The sequence below is a fragment of the Ambystoma mexicanum genome, chromosome 1q (assembly GCF_040938575.1).
Source record: "Ambystoma mexicanum isolate Mex_15411 chromosome 1q, UKY_AmexF1_1, whole genome shotgun sequence".
NCBI lineage: Eukaryota > Metazoa > Chordata > Amphibia > Caudata > Ambystomatidae > Ambystoma > Ambystoma mexicanum.
This window is the reverse complement of record NC_090922.1, coordinates 1,367,659,972-1,367,678,591: the sequence shown is the minus strand read 5'-3', so window position 1 is coordinate 1,367,678,591 and position 18,620 is coordinate 1,367,659,972.

Here is an 18,620-nt window from a genome sequence, read left to right as displayed (position 1 = left end):
GTTAAAATAGTTTGGATTAGATTATTTTAACTAAAAGATTGATTCTGCACAGTTCTGCTAGGTACTCACAATATAAATTTGAACTCGGCCTCGACACGGATCTGGTCAACACGTCCGGCTGCGGTTCAGTCTGCTCGGCGGGTCAATCAGGCACCGGTTCAGCTCACAGCGATCTGGGTCAGCTCTGCTCTGCTGGTCTAGCTTCTCTGGATTCTGGATGTAAAACTGCTTTCTGGGTACTGCTACAGGTTCTTGCAAAAATTCTCGGCAAAACTTCAAACAGCTCGCCCGGCTGTTGAATAGTTTGGTTAGTTTTGAGGCCTGCTGAAGGGGATTCAGCTGGTGGATTCAGGCCTCTCTGCTACAAATTCTGGAGTTAATTTCTGCTACAGGTTCTGGAGATTGATGGATCTGAAGTCTGGATCTCTGGATGTGAAGTCGTCGGTCAGCATGCTCCGCAGCAAATGGAATTGAATGTCTCTACCTGTCCCAGCAGTCTCTTTTTATGTGTTTTGGAAAGTGGGTGTGTGCGTTGGTCATAACGAAACCTGCCCCTCTCACTTATCATTGGCCAATTCCTCCTCTCTCCCTTGATTGGGGGAAGGAAATGTGAGTCAGAGTGATGTTGTAGGTTTTATGGTCAGAGGAACCTCCCCTTGTCAGATTGCACACAAATCTATTTCTGACCCAAATACATATTTATCTATGTACCATTTTTCTAATATTATAGATCCAGTTAACATATTTTCTGTAGCACCAAACCATCCGATCCCTGTCTTTGTACGATGTTGTGTCCACTGATGACAGAATTCTCCCCTTTTCATCCAGATAACGACCTCTAAACCTTTCCAGATTTTACACAAATGTGCACCAGGGATATGGGTTACAGATGATAAAGTGTCAGATTTTTAACATGCATACATTTGGAGTGAGACCCTATTTTCCGCTAGCAACCCCCCAGAATACACCACAGGGTCCTAAAGCCTCTCAAAATGTTCACAGAGAAATCACAAAAATAATGATATTACTTATATAATTCTGACAAGTCCGCACTATGAGTTATCTATCTTTTTAAAATTATGCCCTATCTTTTTAAAATTATGCCCTGGTCAAAAAGGGGTGTGGCTTCCCCCATCACAGGGTGGAATAACTGGTTTATCCACTTCCCCCAAGCCAGCTTGTTCACAGAGGCACAGCTGCACCCCAGTTTCTCCCAAGAGGAAGCTATTTTATGACGCTCCCAATATAACATTTGCCTGAGTCCAGGACAGGCCTTAGTTCAACTCCCTGTAGTCCCCAGCTGCCCCACCCCTAATCTAATCAGAGAGGTGACAACTCCTTTTGGCAAGGGGAAGAGTGGCTGAGCAGGTTTCAACTCCTGTCGGGGGTAGTTGTCAGGCAGAATCCAGTTTCATTAAGCCAGGTTTCAGCTAAATGTCACTTTTTGTTCCCAGTTTAAATCACTTACAATTTTTACATATACATTAAATAATTACTTCCTTCAAGTCATTTCAGAATATAGTTTTACATTGTATCCACCTCTTAGCAAGTGTATCCACCTCTTAGCAAGTCTTTCCTTGGTCTGGTTTTGTTTCATTTGTTCAGTTTTACACAAAAGTCTGGTGGTTTTAAAACGCCGGCTTTCTGATAGTGGTGAGTACTGGTAATGCAATCATTTTTGGGATTAAGAAAATGAATTCCCCACAGTTCTGAGTTGCTTTTTTGGCAATCAGCATTGCCATTCCCATTGGTTTCAGGTTACTGTGTGTGTAGCCCAATGGTGGTTTTAGGCAGTGCCCTCCTGTGCTCACAACATAGGCAAAAATGGGTGGCAGCCTATTCTTCATGTTTTCCCTGTGCACTCTCTGGGGAGTTCTGGCCATCATGATGCTTCCCATGCCAGTACTGCACAGTTTTACGGTATGGCTTGTATGCATGGGTAAAAACATCCCACAAATACGAGTGGGTCACTTAGGACATGCCACTCCTGGGCATATACCAACCCCTGCAGTATGAAATATCCGAGCTACTAACCTGAAATATCATGTTCCTGAAGCCCTGCTCTTCAGGGAATATGCATGGGCCACTTAGGACATGCCACTCTCAGGTATTTTCTACCCCTGCAGTATGGAATATCCAAGCCACTAACCTGTAACTTCCTGTTCACCAAGCCCTGCTCTTCAGGGAATGCACATGGGTCACTTAGGAAATGCCACTCCTAGCTATATACCAACCCTGCAGTATGGGAAATGCAAGCTACTAACCTGTAACATCCTGTTCCTCAAGCCCTGCTCTTCAGGGAATATGCATGGGTCACTTAGGTCATGCCACTCCTAGGTATATACCACCCTTGCAGTATGGAATATTAAGCTACTAACCTGTAACTTCCTGTAATATGCATGTGTCACTTAGGACATGCCATTCCTGGGTATATACCAACCCCTGCAGTATGAAATATCCAAGCTACTAACCTGTAACATCCTGTTCCCCAAGCCCTGCACTTCAGGGAATACGAGTGGGTCACTTAGGACATGCCACTCCTGGGTATATACCAGCCCTGCAGTATGGAATATCCAAGCTACTAACCTGTAACATCCTGTTCCCCAAGCCCTGCACTTCAGGGAATACGAGTGGGTCACTTAGGACATGCCACTCCTGGGTATATACCACCCCTGCAGTATGGAATATCCAAGCTACTAACCTGAAACATCATGTTCCTCAAGCCCTGCTCTTCAGGGAATACGCAGTGGTCACTTAGGACATGCCACTCCTATTTATTTACCACCCTGTAGTATGAAAATTCCATGCTACTAACCTGTAACATCCTGTTCCTCAAGCCCTGCTCTTCAGGGAATACGCATGGGTCACTTAGGACATGCCACTCCTAGCTATATACCAACCCTGCAGTATGGGAAATGCAAGCTACTAACCTGTAACATCCTGTTCCTCAGGCCCTGCTCTTCAGGGAATACGAGTGGGTCACTTAGGACATGCCACTCCTGGGTATATACCAACCCTGCAGTATGAAATATCCAAGCTACTAACCTGTAACATCCTGCTCCTCAAGCCCTGCTCTTCAGGGAATACGCATGGGTCACTTAGGACTTGCCACTCCTAGAGATATACCACCCCTGCAGCATGGAATATTCAAGCTACTAACGTGTAACATCCTGTTCCTCAAGCCCTGCTCTTCCGTGAATACTCATGGGACACTTATGACATGCCACTCCTAGGTATAACCCACACCTGCAGTATGGAATCTCAAGCTACTAACCTGTATCTTCCTGTAATATGCATGTGTCACTTATGACATGTCACTCCTAGTTAAATACCACCTGTTGTATGAAAATTCCATGCTACTAACCTGTAACATCCTGTTCCTCAAGCCCTGCTCTTCAGGGAATATGTAAGCGATATTCAATCAACACTACAGCTAAGTCAATGCCTAGTCTGGGATGCTGAGGAAAACCCTTATTGGTGTATTTTTATATCCAGTTCAGTACTCTGGATGACAACCCTTGTATAACACCCCCCTCTTAGAATCCCCCTGACCCCACTGAGCCAAGAAGTAGGTGTGTTTTGCAAATTAAAAGGTTTATTTGAGAATTTAAACAATATATATATATATATATATATATATATATCACACTTTATAATAAATTAATATCTGATAGTACACTTAGACATATGATGTTGATCAACAATGGGTAATCTGGCACTAGCACACTTCTTTACAATCAATGAGGAGTTAGTATAGGATGGATAAAGTAGCAAAAATATTTTTATGATTTCAAGGGAAAAGCAATGAGGAATAAAATGCAGTACAGAAATACTTGATATGATTTTAGCAAAAGATAAGATAATCACTTTTTCTCTGGCAATTCACCCCCCTCCCCTATGCAATGTAAGAAATGGAAGGAGATGGAAAGAGGAGCACACAGTTCTCAGGAATGAAATCAAATACAATACAAAATTCCGTTCCCCTCCAGCAAGCTTAGAGGAAACAGGTAGGAGTTTGAAACACAGGCCCAAAATGCTTTTTAAATGTGATGGCAATGGATGGGAAAATGTGCCAACTGATTTTAATTCCCTCTAGAGATTCAGGGTGAGTGGGAGATGCGTGTTGGTATTAGTTCAGGCTCACTTTAGCAATGCTCTATGAGTTATTACCAAGTTGCAACGGATGTTAACAAAAGAAAGAATGGAGCTGCTATTTTGACAAGTGGAGAAATTGAGCCAAAATCGCAAATCGCGGTAAATTTTGCGAGTGCGTAAACCGTGATTGCGGAAAAAGTATAAGGAGTAGGAAGTCGGTTCTTGTTGGTAAGCTTAGATTCTAAGCTTTCAGATGAAAGTTAAATTTCATTCCTAGCCCAAACGGTTCCAGAGATACGGACGATTAAATAAAGGTAGCTTTTCGGATTTAAAGTAAACTAAAAATGACAGTTGACAGCTTGCAGCTTCAGAATTGACAGATGACAGTTGTGCAGCTTTACAAATGACAGATGACATGATTTCTAGGAGGCAGTTCTACTTAGGTTAAAATAGTTTGGATTAGATTATTTTAACTAAAAGATTGATTCTGCACAGTTCTGCTAGGTACTCACAATATAAATTTGAACTAGGCCTCATCACGGATCTGGTCAACACGTCCGGCTGCGGTTCTGTCTGCTCGGCGGGTCAATCAGGCACCGGTTCAGCTCACAGCGATCTGGGTCAGCTCTGCTCTGCTGGTCTAGCTTCTCTGGATTCTGGATGTAAAACTGCTTTCTGGGTAATGCTACAGGTTCTTGCAAAAATTCTCGGCAAAACTTCAAACAGCTCGCCCGGCTGTTGAATAGTTTGGTTAGTTTTGAGGCCTGCTGAAGAGGATTCAGCTGGTGGATTCAGGCCTCTCTGCTACAAATTCTGGAGTTAATTTCTGCTACAGGTTCTGGAGATAGATGGATCTGAAGTCTGGATCTCTGGATGTGAAGTCGTCGGTCAGCATGCTCCGCAGCAAATGGAATTGAATGTCTCTACCTGTCCCAGCAGTCTCTTTTTATGTGTTTTGGAAAGTGGGTGTGTGCGTTGGTCATAACAAAACCTGCCCCTCTCACTTATCATTGGCCAATTCCTCCTCTCTCCCTTGATTGGGGGAAGGAAATGTGAGTCAGAGTGATGTTGTAGGTTTTATGGTCAGAGGAACCTCCCCTTGTCAGATTGCCCACAAATCTATTTCTGACCCAAATACATATTTATCTATGTACCATTTTTCTAATATTATAGATCCAGTTAACATATTTTCTGTAGCACCAAACCATCCGATCCCTGTCTTTGTACGATGTTGTGTCCACTGATGACAGAATTCTCCCCTTTTCATCCAGATAACAACCTCTAAACCTTTCCAGATTTTACACAAATGTGCACCAGGGATATGGGTTACAGATGATAAAGTGTCAGATTTTTAACATGCATACATTTGGAGTGAGACCCTATTTTCCGCTAGCAACCCCCAGAATACACCACAGGGTCCTAAAGCCTCTCAAAATGTTCACAGAGAAATCACAAAAATAATGATATTACTTATATAATTCTGACAAGTCCGCACTATGAGTTATCTATCTTTTTAAAATTATGCCCTGGTCAAAAAGGGGTGTGGCTTCCCCCATCACAGGGTGGAATAACTGGTTTATCCACTTCCCCCAAGCCAGCTTGTTCACAGAGGCACAGCTGCACCCCAGTTTCTCTCAAGAGGAAGCTATTTTATGACGCCCCCAATATAACATTTGCCTGAGTCCAGGACAGGCCTTAGTTCAACTCCCTGTAGTCCCCAGCTGCCCCACCCCTAATCTAATCAGAGAGGTGACAGCTCCTTTTGGCAAGGGGAAGAGTGGCTGAGCAGGTTTCAACTCCTGTCGGGGGTAGTTGTCAGGCAGAATCCAGTTTCATTAAGCCAGGTTTCAGCTAAATGTCACTTTTTGTTCCCAGTTTAAATCACTTACAATGTTTACATATACATTAAATAATTACTTCCTTCAAGTCATTTCAGAATATAGTTTTACATTGTATCCACCTCTTAGCAAGTCTTTCCTTGGTCTGGTTTTGTTTCATTTGTTCAGTTTTACACAAAAGTCTGGTGGTTTTAAAACGCCGGCTTTCTGATAGTGGTGAGTACTGGTAATGCAATCATTTTTGGGATTAAGAAAATGAATTCCCCACAGTTCTGAGTTGCTTTTTTTGGCAATCAGCATTGCCATTCCCATTGGTTTCAGGTTACTGTGTGTGTAGCCCAATGGTGGTTTTAGGCAGTGCCCTCCTCTGCTCACAACATAGGCAAAAATGGGTGGCAGCCTATTCTTCATGTTTTCCCTGTGCACTCTCTGGGGAGTTCTGGCCATCATGATGCTTCCCATGCCAGTACTGCACAGTTTTACGGTATGGCTTGTATGCATGGGTAAAAACATCCCACAAATACGAGTGGGTCACTTAGGACATGCCACTCCTGGGCATATACCAACCCCTGCAGTATGAAATATCCAAGCTACTAACCTGAAATATCATGTTCCTGAAGCCCTGCTCTTCAGGGAATATGCATGGGCCACTTAGGACATGCCACTCTCAGGTATTTTCTACCCCTGCAGTATGGAATATCCAAGCCACTAACCTGTAACTTCCTGTTCACCAAGCCCTGCTCTTCAGGGAATGCACATGGGTCACTTAGGAAATGCCACTCCTAGCTATATACCAACCCTGCAGTATGGGAAGTGCAAGCTACTAACCTGTAACATCCTGTTCCTCAAGCCCTGCTCTTCAGGGAATACGCATGGGTAACTTAGGTCATGCCACTCCTGGTTATATACCAACCCTGCAGTATGAAATATCCAAGCTACTAACCTGTAACATCCTGTTCCTCAAGCTCTGCTCTTCAGGGAATACGCATGGGACACTTAGGACAAGCCACTCCTAGGTATATACCACCCTTGCAGTATGGAATATTAAGCTACTAACCTGTAACTTCCTGTAATATGCATGTGTCACTTACGAAATGCCACTCCTAGGTATTTACCAACCCTGAAGTATGGGAAATCCAAGCTACTAACCTATAACATCATGTTCCTCAAGCCCTGCTCTTCAGGGAATACGAGTGGGTCACTTAGGACATGCCACTCCTAGTTATATACCAACCCTGCAGTATGGAATATCCAAGCTACTAACCTGTAACATCCTGTTCCTCAAGCCCTGCTCTTCAGGCAATACGCATGGGTCACTTAGGGCATGCCACTACTGGGTATATACCACCCCTGCAGTATGGGAAATCCAAGCTACTAAACTGTAACATCCTGTTCCTCAAGCCCTGCTCTTCAGGCAATACGCATGGGTCACCTTGGGCATGCCACTACTGGGTATATACCACCCCTGCAGTATGGGAAATCCAAGCTACTAACCTGTGACATCCTGTAATATGCATGGGTCACTTAGGACATGCCACTCCTGGGTATATACCACCCCTGCAATATGGAATATCCAAGCTACTAACCTGTAACATCCTGCTCCTCAAGCCCTGCTCATTAGGGAATACGCATGGGTCACTTAGGTCATGCCACTCCTGGGTATATACCAACACTGCAGTATGGAATATCCAAGCTACTAACCTGAAACATCATGTTCCCCAAGCCCTGCACTTCAGGGAATACGAGTGGGTCACTTAGGACATGCCACTCCTGGGTATATACCACCCCTGCAGAATGAAATATCCAAGCTACTAACCTGTAACATCCTATTCCCCAAGCCCTGCACTTCAGGGAATACGAGTGGGTCACTTAGGACATGCCACTCCTGGGTATATACCAGCCCTGCAGTATGGAATATCCAAGCTACTAACCTGTAACATCCTGTTCCCCAAGCCCTGCACTTCAGGGAATACGAGTGGGTCACTTAGGACATGCCACTCCTGGGTATATACCACCCCTGCAATATGGAATATCCAAGCTACTAACCTGAAACATCATGTTCCTCAAGCCCTGCTCTTCAGGGAATACGCAGTGGTCACTTAGGACATGCCACTCCTATTTATTTACCACCCTGTAGTATGAAAAGTCCATGCTACTAACCTGTAACATCCTGTTCCTCAAGCCCTGCTCTTCAGGGAATACGCATGGGTCACTTAGGACATGCCACTCCTAGCTATATACCAACCCTGCAGTATGGAATATGCAAGCTAGTAACCAGTAACATCCTGTTCCCTCTTATGCTATGTTACAGTATACAAATAAGTCTGCCAATTTGCCTCTAGCCAACCTGTCTCCTGCATCTTCCTTAATCACAGCTTGTACTATCAGATCACTTTTGCCGGTCAATACTGCAGATTTCTAACATCTACTGCAGCTAGTAAGAGCCACCGTCAAGGTAATCACTTTGCTGCCACTGCATGTGTTGTAAGAATCACAAATGTTCTATTAGTCAAAACACTTTCCCTGAAGAAAAGCGCTGTGTTTACCTAAAATACAATCTACATTGATACTTTACAAATTGTGCTAACACCCTTCCGCGTAGGCACATATATATATGCCAGGAATGCCCACTGCATGTGCTGTGCTGCTGGCATAGTGTCCAAAATGTCTTTATAGGTAAACGTTCCTCGCAGGTTAGCACCGAGATCATTTTCAACTTATTTCTGTTGTTTAAGATCCCATTGCGACAGGAATCCATATTTTGTGGAACAGTCTGTGTTGACCGTCATGGGGGAAATACCTGTTATTGACTTTTAATGTTTCTGGTGAGAGAACCTACCCACTGCTTACTGACAATTTAAGGACGGTACGTGTGTGTGTGTGTGGGGGGCGGGGGGTTGTTTTGTGTACAAGTATTTGTGTTTTTCGTGTATATGTGTGTGTGTTTTTGGTGTGTGTGTGTCTGTGAATTACGATATACATATTTGTATATGTTTGCATGTGTGTCTGGGGCTCTGCATGTGCATATGGGTGTGTGTGGGGGTGTTTTGTGTGCAAGTGTGTGTGTTTTCGGTCTGTGTATGTGTGCGTGTCTGTGAATTATGATATGGATGTTTGTATGTGTGTGCATGTGTGTCTTGGGTTTGCATGTGCATATGTGTATGTTTGTGTGTGTGTGTGTGTCTGTGTGTGTGGGTGCTTTGCGTGCACGTGTGTGTGTTTGTGGTGGGTGTGTGTGTGCCTTTGAATTAGGATATACATGTGTGGTGCATATGTGTGCATGTGTGTTTCGGGCTCTGCGTGTGCATATGTGTGTGTGTGTGTATGTGTGTCGTTGTGTGTGGGGGTGTTTTGTGTGCACGTGTGTGTGTTTGTGGTGTGTGTGTTTGCCTGTGAATTACGATATTCATGTGTGGTGTATGTGTGTGCATGTGTGTTTGGGGCTCTGCATGTGTATGAGTGTGTGTGTGTATGTGTGAGATGTATGTGTGAGAGGTTTGTGTGTGTGTCTTTATTTGTTTTTTGAGTTAGAAAAGAGAATGATGAGTGCGTATCACTGTTTTTAGGATGTTTGAGATAATATTGAGGGAACAGCAGGTGGCAATAAGTCCTTTCGGGAACCTCGGCTGCAGTGGCAACCAAAAATGCGTTTAGCCCTTGAACAAAATCCTGCGTTCACTGCGACACTGGGCTGCTGCAATGCCAATTATAAAATCATTTGTAATCTATGCAGAGGTTATTGGCCTGCTTGATTCCTCAAATGATGTGATAGCTTAATTTGGACATGTTGGGAGAACCTCCTGGGGTCACCAGAATCACCATTTATCAAGTGTTCATAAGTAGCTCCCACTCATTTGATATTGTTTTTCTGCAAGCCATGGTCTACTCATTTTCATGGAAAGGACTCATGGGTCTCTCCACATTTGCATACGTTTTGTTACAGAAGGCAAGAGAGAGCCTTGCTTCAGAGCAAGCAGGAACTGAAGGAATTAACCTTTGGCAATGTAATCTAAATAGAACAGTTTGTCCATTGCCTCTCTGCTCTGCTGCAGTGTCTCCCCTATGGACGCTTTGTCCATCGTGTACCTTCGTGAGTCTGCTAAGCCACAGTGATGTCAGCGATGCAATTAGAACACATGGTAATTTAGCTAAACACTTATACAGTCGAAGGTAAATTAGGCCATACGTAAAATACATGAAATACGCCAGCAGGTGAATGCAAACTCTAAGTGCCTAATTCATGCAATGTTTTGCACAGCGCAAAGTGACTTTACAAACAGAGCGCCGCAAAGTGCACTGCAAAAATACTCATTGCAACATGCTAAATGAGCCTTATTCACACAAAAAACACCAAGGGCCTGATTCCTGGATTTTTTTGCACGGTTCAAATTGACTTTGCACTGCTAAAAAGTGACTTTGCACTGCCGACACAGACCCCGATTCATGGAACTGTGCAAAGTCTATTTTTGCAGTGCAAAGTCAGTACAAAGTCATTTTTCAAGTACAAAATGACTTTGCACCGACTTTGCACTGCAAAAATACACTTTGCACACTTCCATGAATCAGATTTTGTGTTGGCAGTGCAAAGTCATTTTTCAGCAGTGCAAAGTCATTTGGAACCGTGAAAAGAATTCCAAAAATCAGGGCCCAAGTCCTCGCTTAGTGTTTTTAAACATTTATTTGGACCATTTAGCTTACTATCTTACTTGGGGCAGTACTGCATTGCACTCTGGGAAATGGCGTGACCTTTTTGGTGGAGGCAGACAATGGTCATTTCTGGGTGCCATGAAGAACTCCACAATGGCAATGTGCTTAACTGGCCTCACAGTCAAACTGGGAACGCCCACCTTCTGGAAATGTGAATCTGGTTTATGCATTTTCTGGAGGCAATGCGTTTCCAGTATGATGATGTGTTCTACTGTGACAGCTCGGGCACAGAGCTATTGAATGAGGCATGGTGATTGCATGGGGGATCATATTACTCTATAATGGTAATTGCTTGGGGGCAATGTAAAAAGGGCATAGCTATGTTTGCTTGTTTGTTTGTTTGTTTATTTAGTTCTTGGAGAATATGGATTCTAGAAAGATAATGTTCTGATCTAGAGCAGAAACTGCATGTCAGGGACCGATGAGACTGATATGGAGTCAACGCAGAACCTAACATGAAAGTCTTTTATATGGGGACATAGGGTGGAAATGCCAACTGGCATGGCAATATGTCAACATTCAGGGCAGTTTCTGCTGTTTTAGCAATGGAGAAAAGGCTAATTCATATTCACCTAACAGGTTAGGATATTAAGCAGACTATTCAAAAGTCCTATATTATATTCAAGCATCACCTGTAGCAAGTTTAGTAAATAATTATTTAGAGCTCACTTGAATATTGAAAAACCCTGATATCGCTAAGCACCCTTGATCATTTGAAGAATCTGTTTCCCTACTGTGCAGTAGCACGTGGAGTGTTCCAAGTGGTCGATGGGATTACCACAATAACTGATCTCCGGCCCAAATAACCAGACAGACTCAAAGAATATGGCAAAATACTACTTTATTATCAGCTCAATAAGGTTGGGAAGCCTGGCGGGCAAAACAAATCGGAGCTCACACACTCGCAAATACATTTCAGTTACACAAAGACTTTATACCTCGATGTACGTCAGCTATGATGTCATCCTATGTGGAAAACAGTAAAAACGTATCGGGCGGAGCGATTGGTGAAGGTAACATATATACCTACACTTCATTTAGGTGTTAGTAACATCATTGTCTGCCCAATATCTGTTAGGCACAACCTCTAACTACGTATACTACAGATAATAGCAGAATAACAGCAGCGGATTGGCTTCTGCAACAATGTATAGTTCACCATTGCATAAACCCTCATGATTGGTTGACATTCTCTTCCAACCTTGGGCATTCAGCTCGTTAGCAGCACCAACGTCAGACAACTGCCCACTTGGCTAATTAGCCTACCATCTCTCATCAGTTAGGCCCTAAGTCAAGGCTACTTCTCTGTAGTTGACTTTGCTGACTGTTTTCTTCCTCAGAACTTTAAAGGGAGTGAAGGTACATTGCTATCTTCGTCTGGAGCTTTATGAATAGGCCTTTCTGGTCTTGCATCACTTGTGAGGAGACCATGATTTTGTCAATCTTGTCCATCTTTTTAGTGCTATTAGATTCAATTATACTAGGTGCTATTACTCTTCTCGGCCTCTGGAGACTTGGTTGCTCTGTCTTTCAGATGCTTTCTGCATCTTTAATTGTACAATACTTACACTTGTGAATGTTCACTCCTTTGCTTAATCTAAGAGAAATATCTCCTACATACATATATCCTCTCCAAGTCCTTTCGTGTCTTGCCGTTGCCTCTTGCTTTAGCATCCTTGATCTTTAGCCCAACAACTATTCTTTTTTCTTGCACAAATCTGTATTCAAGTCCTTTTCAGATCTGCCGCCTTGGTCTCTCTCCTTCAGGCTTTTCGCTTACTATTATAAAAGACTGACGTCCATTTTCTCATCATGAATGCTTTACCTGTGTTTTATTTTCTTCTTTTAGCAAGCTTCAAAATGTCTTATCTACCTTGAATATCTGCATATATACATTTACTGCATCTCTTCTCACTTGACTTCTCAGTGTATTTAATTTCTTCATATTTCGCATACATATTTACTCTATCACTTCAGTCACATCTGCATTCTTTCAGTATTCGTATATCATTTCAGTGCGTTCTTGTGTCTTCTCTGACTGCTGTGATCAGTGTCCTTTCCTGGACATGTCAGTCCAGGGAATTTTGTGTTGAGGTATTAGGAAGGGGCACACTACGTGTGGGCAACCTAAGTTACTCCAGGGTGGTAGGCCCCTTCTATGGAATTTGGGCCGCATTACGACCCAGGCGCTAATGGGTTAACGGCGCCGTAAAAGGCTGCAGCGCCGTTAACCTATTAGCGCCTAATTAGTGGTCCCTTTGTGGGACACGACCTTAATGGCTGGTTTTACCAGCCATTAAAGTAGGGACCCGCAAAGGGACGTTGGTGCTAAGTACGGTGCCGCAATTTGCGGCACCGTACTTAGCGCCTTCCCCATTCCCATTGAGCCAAATGGGGCAAAAATGGGAATGGGGAAGGGCCATTGAGGAAGGGGGAATTACCGCCCCACCAACCTTGTAATGGGGTGGTAATTCCCCCTTTCTCCATGGCGGAGTCGGTAACTTACCGGCATGGACCATGGTGCTAATAGCACCATGGTCTTCCGCCAGGGTCGTAATGAGGCCCTTTGTCGCATTTCCTGGATTCTCTACCCCCTCTTTTGTCTGCTCCACAGCAGAGTGTCCAGTAGTTACCATTCTGTTGTGTTCTACCTATTGCCTAAGCAGGGTTATCATTTGAGGGGTCCTCTTCTTATCACCTGGGGCATTTTCTGTCCCCAAGAGAAAGTGGCAAGCATTTCACAGAGAGACTTAAATGAACTTCTAGTCTGAGCTCAAATGTCCCAGACAACTAATACCCACAGGCCCTGTCAGTGTAAAGCTTTGATTGAAACCAAGCTGACAATAAAATAACGTCAAAAGGTTTTGGCCAGTAGAGTTGTATGTGTCACCGTGTACAATCAGACATAATATATTTATTTATCATCAGAACTGCCAGCAGAGCCTGGGTACACGCAATTATACAAGATTTAGATCAAGGATGCCTACAGTTAAAAAGAGGGTAGTCCCTGTCTGTTAGACCTTTGGGTTCTATCAGACGGCTAGCAAGAATGTAAGACTGTACATGTTACTCTGAAACTGGCATGTTGCAGGGTGTCAGTAGTTGGTCTTAGCAGAGTCACATATGTGCACTATATCTTCAGCATGGAGCATTTTAAAAATGAGGTTGCATCAGCAGATCTCACTTACAGTGACAGCATTACCAGCAAATCTGAAAAACTCAGACTAGCACACCATCACATGTGGGATAGTGTCACATTAACATCATATTTTCAGCTAGTGTAGTTTCTAAAGGGATTTGTTTCAGGATTGGAATTCTACCCAGTGTGGCACACCCTATCAGGCACTGCTTCAGTGATGCAGCATAAATAAGTACCTACCCTGCAGGCAGTGTTCCAGATGAGCACATCTTTTTATGTAGGGAATGTGATTGCATTACTGCAGGGAAATACTTCTTTGTAGTTTTGCAGATCTGGCGTTTGAGCATTAGAATAACTTATCCATTGACTTTCATAACTGAAAGTAAATGTTATGATGCTGTATCCAGTTTCATAAAATAAGGATGATTTAAGAGGTGCCATGTTGCGCCCTCATTTAAAAAATCATTATCATTATTGATGATGTATATAGTATTTCATGCAGGACCCCCAAAGCTTCTAAGACCACGGCTGCGTATTGATCCAATTCCCAGGATGAGCACTTTTCCCCATTAGCTGTACTCCCAGTTCTCATGGGAGAAACCTCTCAAGCCTTCCATGGAGGGAGAAGGCTTCCTTACAACACTGGCCACTTGGTGTAGTTTGGGGCAGGTATATCTGCATAAACTGTTTCAAATATCACCAGATTAATACAGATTAAAGCAGGCCTTAAATTAAATGCCTGTAAAAGAATATTTCTGAACAGTACTGGAGGTCACCAGAAATCTGGTTTGCACTGTGCAAGAAAATACATATACAGAAAGATTGGGGAAAGAAGCCCTCCAATGCAAGTTCCACCTAATTAGACAACACTGCATTAATTGCAAAAAATATAAATAAATGTTCTGGTAAATTCCAAAAAAATGTCTTCAATATTGTGTAGACCATTATTTATTGTATAAGCTCCTTCAATATAAAGTCTCAGTGGCAGAAACAGAAGCCGTGACCAATTCTTTTTGGACTGATGCCCTTCATCAGGGAAATCCCTACAAACAATATAGACAACAAAATATGTGTTCTAATTAGGATTCTCTTTCCATTAAAACACCTTAATTAGTACACTGTGAACTTCAAAACAATCCTAACAATCTAATTGACAACTCAGACCAGTTGGTAGGCGGAGCAATCACAATGGTACCTACCAAAACAGATAAGGTGTGTGGTACTCAAATGTCATATAGACGTCACTGTATGTTGATAAAAAAACGAATGAAAGCAAATGGTGCCATGCTGCATTACTAAAAAACATTGTGCCTTCTTTAATCAATAATAACACCACTTAGAAGAAGAAACAGTACAAGCTGCAAAAGGATTCAGCCATAAGAAAATAAAACAAAGAAGAAAAAATATACCAATATGTATCTATGGTCAAACCATGAAACCACTGGCGAACGTGTAAGCCTTTATGTATATAACATTAGTAAACCACTTACCACTATAACTCCTCTTACTCGCTCTTACTCCTGCTCGACCTCTCTGCAGCCTTCGATCTGGTCGATCACCAAATCCTCTGCCAGCACCTTAAGAGTGCCGCCCACTTATCGGATGCAGCTACCAAATGGATCAGCTGCTTCCTGGCAAACAGATCCATGAGGGTCTTCTCCCCCTTAGCTGCAGCCGACTCAGCCCATGTGCCCTGAGAGTCCTACAAGGCCCTTGTGTATCACCTACGCTTTATAAAATATTTACGAAATCGCTCTTTGATATCCCTGACCATCTGGGTGTCACCTACACGAATTACGCGGACAACACCCAGATACTCATCCCTATCACTGGCGATTATGTAAATGATGTTAAAGCACTCAATTCAGTTTGCTCTGTCATCCAGGCTTGGATGGCTCACCATGGGCTATGCCTCAATGATGAGAAAACTGAGTTACTCATCCTAGGTTCTCAGTCCAAACTCACCAAACTTGACCCCAAATATGTCGCTCTCAACATTGATGGTAATGTTATCAAGGTCACTAACGTCACAAAAATGCTTGGAATTTACCTAGACTCAATCCTCTCTCTCAACCGACAAACTAACTCAGTAGTCTCACCATTCTCGTGCACATGTAAACTCATCACTGCCCGTCGCCCGTTCCTGACATCGAATAACTGCCTGATCCTTGCCAGAACCCTTATCTTGTCGAAAATCGACTATTGCAATGCCCTTTACCTTGGGACGAGTAAAAAAAAAAAATAATAAACTCCAGGTCACCCAAAATAACGCCATCAGAGCGGCCCTCAACATACCCAGACGCGCCCACATTTCAGGTATCAGGCGCAACCTACACTGGCTCCCCATTACACAGTGCATCGCCCTCAAAGCACTTGTCTTAACCTACAAAGCACAGAACAATGCTGCACCTGCCTACTTGTCTGCGCTCTTCACTCAACACATAGCATCCAGACACTTGAGATCTGCACAAGCGCACACACTAACCATTCCCAGCTTCAAGCTTCAGACAGCTAAAGGTGCGAGCTTCCCAGTTCTTGCAGCGAAGCACTGGAACACCTTACCGAATGAGCTCAGGAATGCTCCATCCCTCCACTCCTTCAAAGACAGTACCAATCGGTGGCTTTACGAACAGGATGTTGCATCGGCCTCCTCACTGTAATTCTGTTTGTTCATATTCTGCTAACTGACTAGACAAATGTATATATTGTAGCTGCCTGCCGCTCGGACACCTCATGGAGGGACCCTCATCGTGTCCACATTCATTGTAAATTGTATGTATATATTTAAAATAACCGTATCTTGTATTCTCTTATGTAACATTGTTCTTGTAACTACCTTTCCAAACATGCGCCCTGATGCCCCTGGGCAGGTTGCGCAATATAAGTAAACAAATACAAATATAAAGGAGTGGTGTTTCCATGCCAAGATGTTGAACAAGAAGACTAGCGAGCACATATATATATATATATATATATATATATATATATATATATATATATATATCCAAATCAGTGCAGGAAATTGGCCGGAACAAGACAGAGCTGCACTCCAGCAACAATGTTCTTGCTGGAGTCCTGCTATATCCACCAGACCAAGAGCATCCCCCAAACGACTTGGAGATTCTGCGCTTCAATTAGCAGACTGCTTTCAGAAGACTTGGCATTCGTGCTGGTCTTTTGAAAGCAGTTTGCTTGCTGTAGCTGTTCTCTGCTTCCCAACCCTTTCCTTCAATGAGGGTTCAGACCAGTGCCTGCCTACAGCAAACGCTGAAGCCTGACATACAGTTTTGTAGCTGTTCAAACAAGTATATATGTCCTGCATTTTACAGACATCTCTTTATTAGGGTCATTATTGTGACCAATCAAAACAGAAGAGTCCATTATTCACTTAAAAGGTTTTCTTAATGAATCACTCTAAGACATGTTCAACATTTAAAATTGTGGACATTATGTTATTCCAATAATGCTCTTTGCTTTTTATGCAAATCATCAGGATTGAGTTCTATATAGAGATACTGTGTAGCGTAACTCAGCCCGGGGCCCTGCCCCCTCCTACCCAAACCCCCAGCCCTCCTGAGAACTGACGGTTCCCACAATAAATGTTTTCTATTTCCAGCACTGATACAAATGACCCAATTTTCGTGCATAATCACAGGAGCTTTGTAAGTTTCACGTAATGATCTTGCTGAGCGTCATGAAAAGTAAACAGTGCATATCATCATGCCATCACACATAATATTATGTTTAGATAATGTGCAACATTTAATCATTTACTATGTATTACAATAAATACATGCCGCTTCATCCTACTCTTTGCAAGAAAAAGCAAATCATTCATAAGAAAATGGGAATCCATTCTCAATAAATGTTCCCTTGATTTTATTTTGCTAAAAACATAGGAGTTATCCTCACAGCTTGGTCATGTCAGTAGGGACAGAGCAGATATCTAGACTGTGCTGACTGCACAGTTAGGCAAACCTGAATTAGATAATGTACTAGAACATATGAATACAAAACTAGAATGGTTTAAGGACGAATTGGAAGAAAGGAAATGTGTAAATGTAGATGAGGCACATTTGACTACCTCAATGAGGAGGTAAATACCTGGATGAACAAGTACACAAACAGAACAGGAGCTACAAAATATACTAGTTACTCAGACCTATACAGTTCAGACTCAGATAATGAAACAATAAGAACTGAAACACAAAATCCTTGTGCTATAAGAACAACAGCATCATCTAGCCCTGTCAGTTCTAGTGAAACCAGGGTCTTTAGATAGCAGACCCACATCACTCAGACCAACTAACTCCTTTTTCTAAAATCGAACAAGAGGAAAAGAAGCAGGAGGGAGTGGAGAAAACACCCGCTACCTACAAACGCAAGATCGACCATGAACAACAAGTATTCCAGAAAGGATTACATTTCGTGCCAACTTTCAGTACTAATTTCTTCAATACCAAAATGTAACATTTTAAATTAATTCGCAAAATTACGTTGGAAGTTTTCTTTGCCATCCTTGAACCGTCTGAATCCTCTACTGGAACGAATGGAAGAGGAACATGAATATGTTGAATTCAAATGTAAAGGTGCATTTCTTCCTCCCATGTCGACAGCAATTGGTGATATTTTTCATGAAACAGTACTTAAAGATATTTAAAAACTGACTTTCAAGAAACCTAATTTTAGTAATCACAATAAAAGGGCTATAATGTATCATCAAGTCATTATATGAAGGCAAAACCATCATAATTCATCCTGTCGATAAGAGAGGAGCACTTATTATTATGGGTATCCATGAGTATGAAGAAGAATATTACAATCAAATTCATGATAGAGAA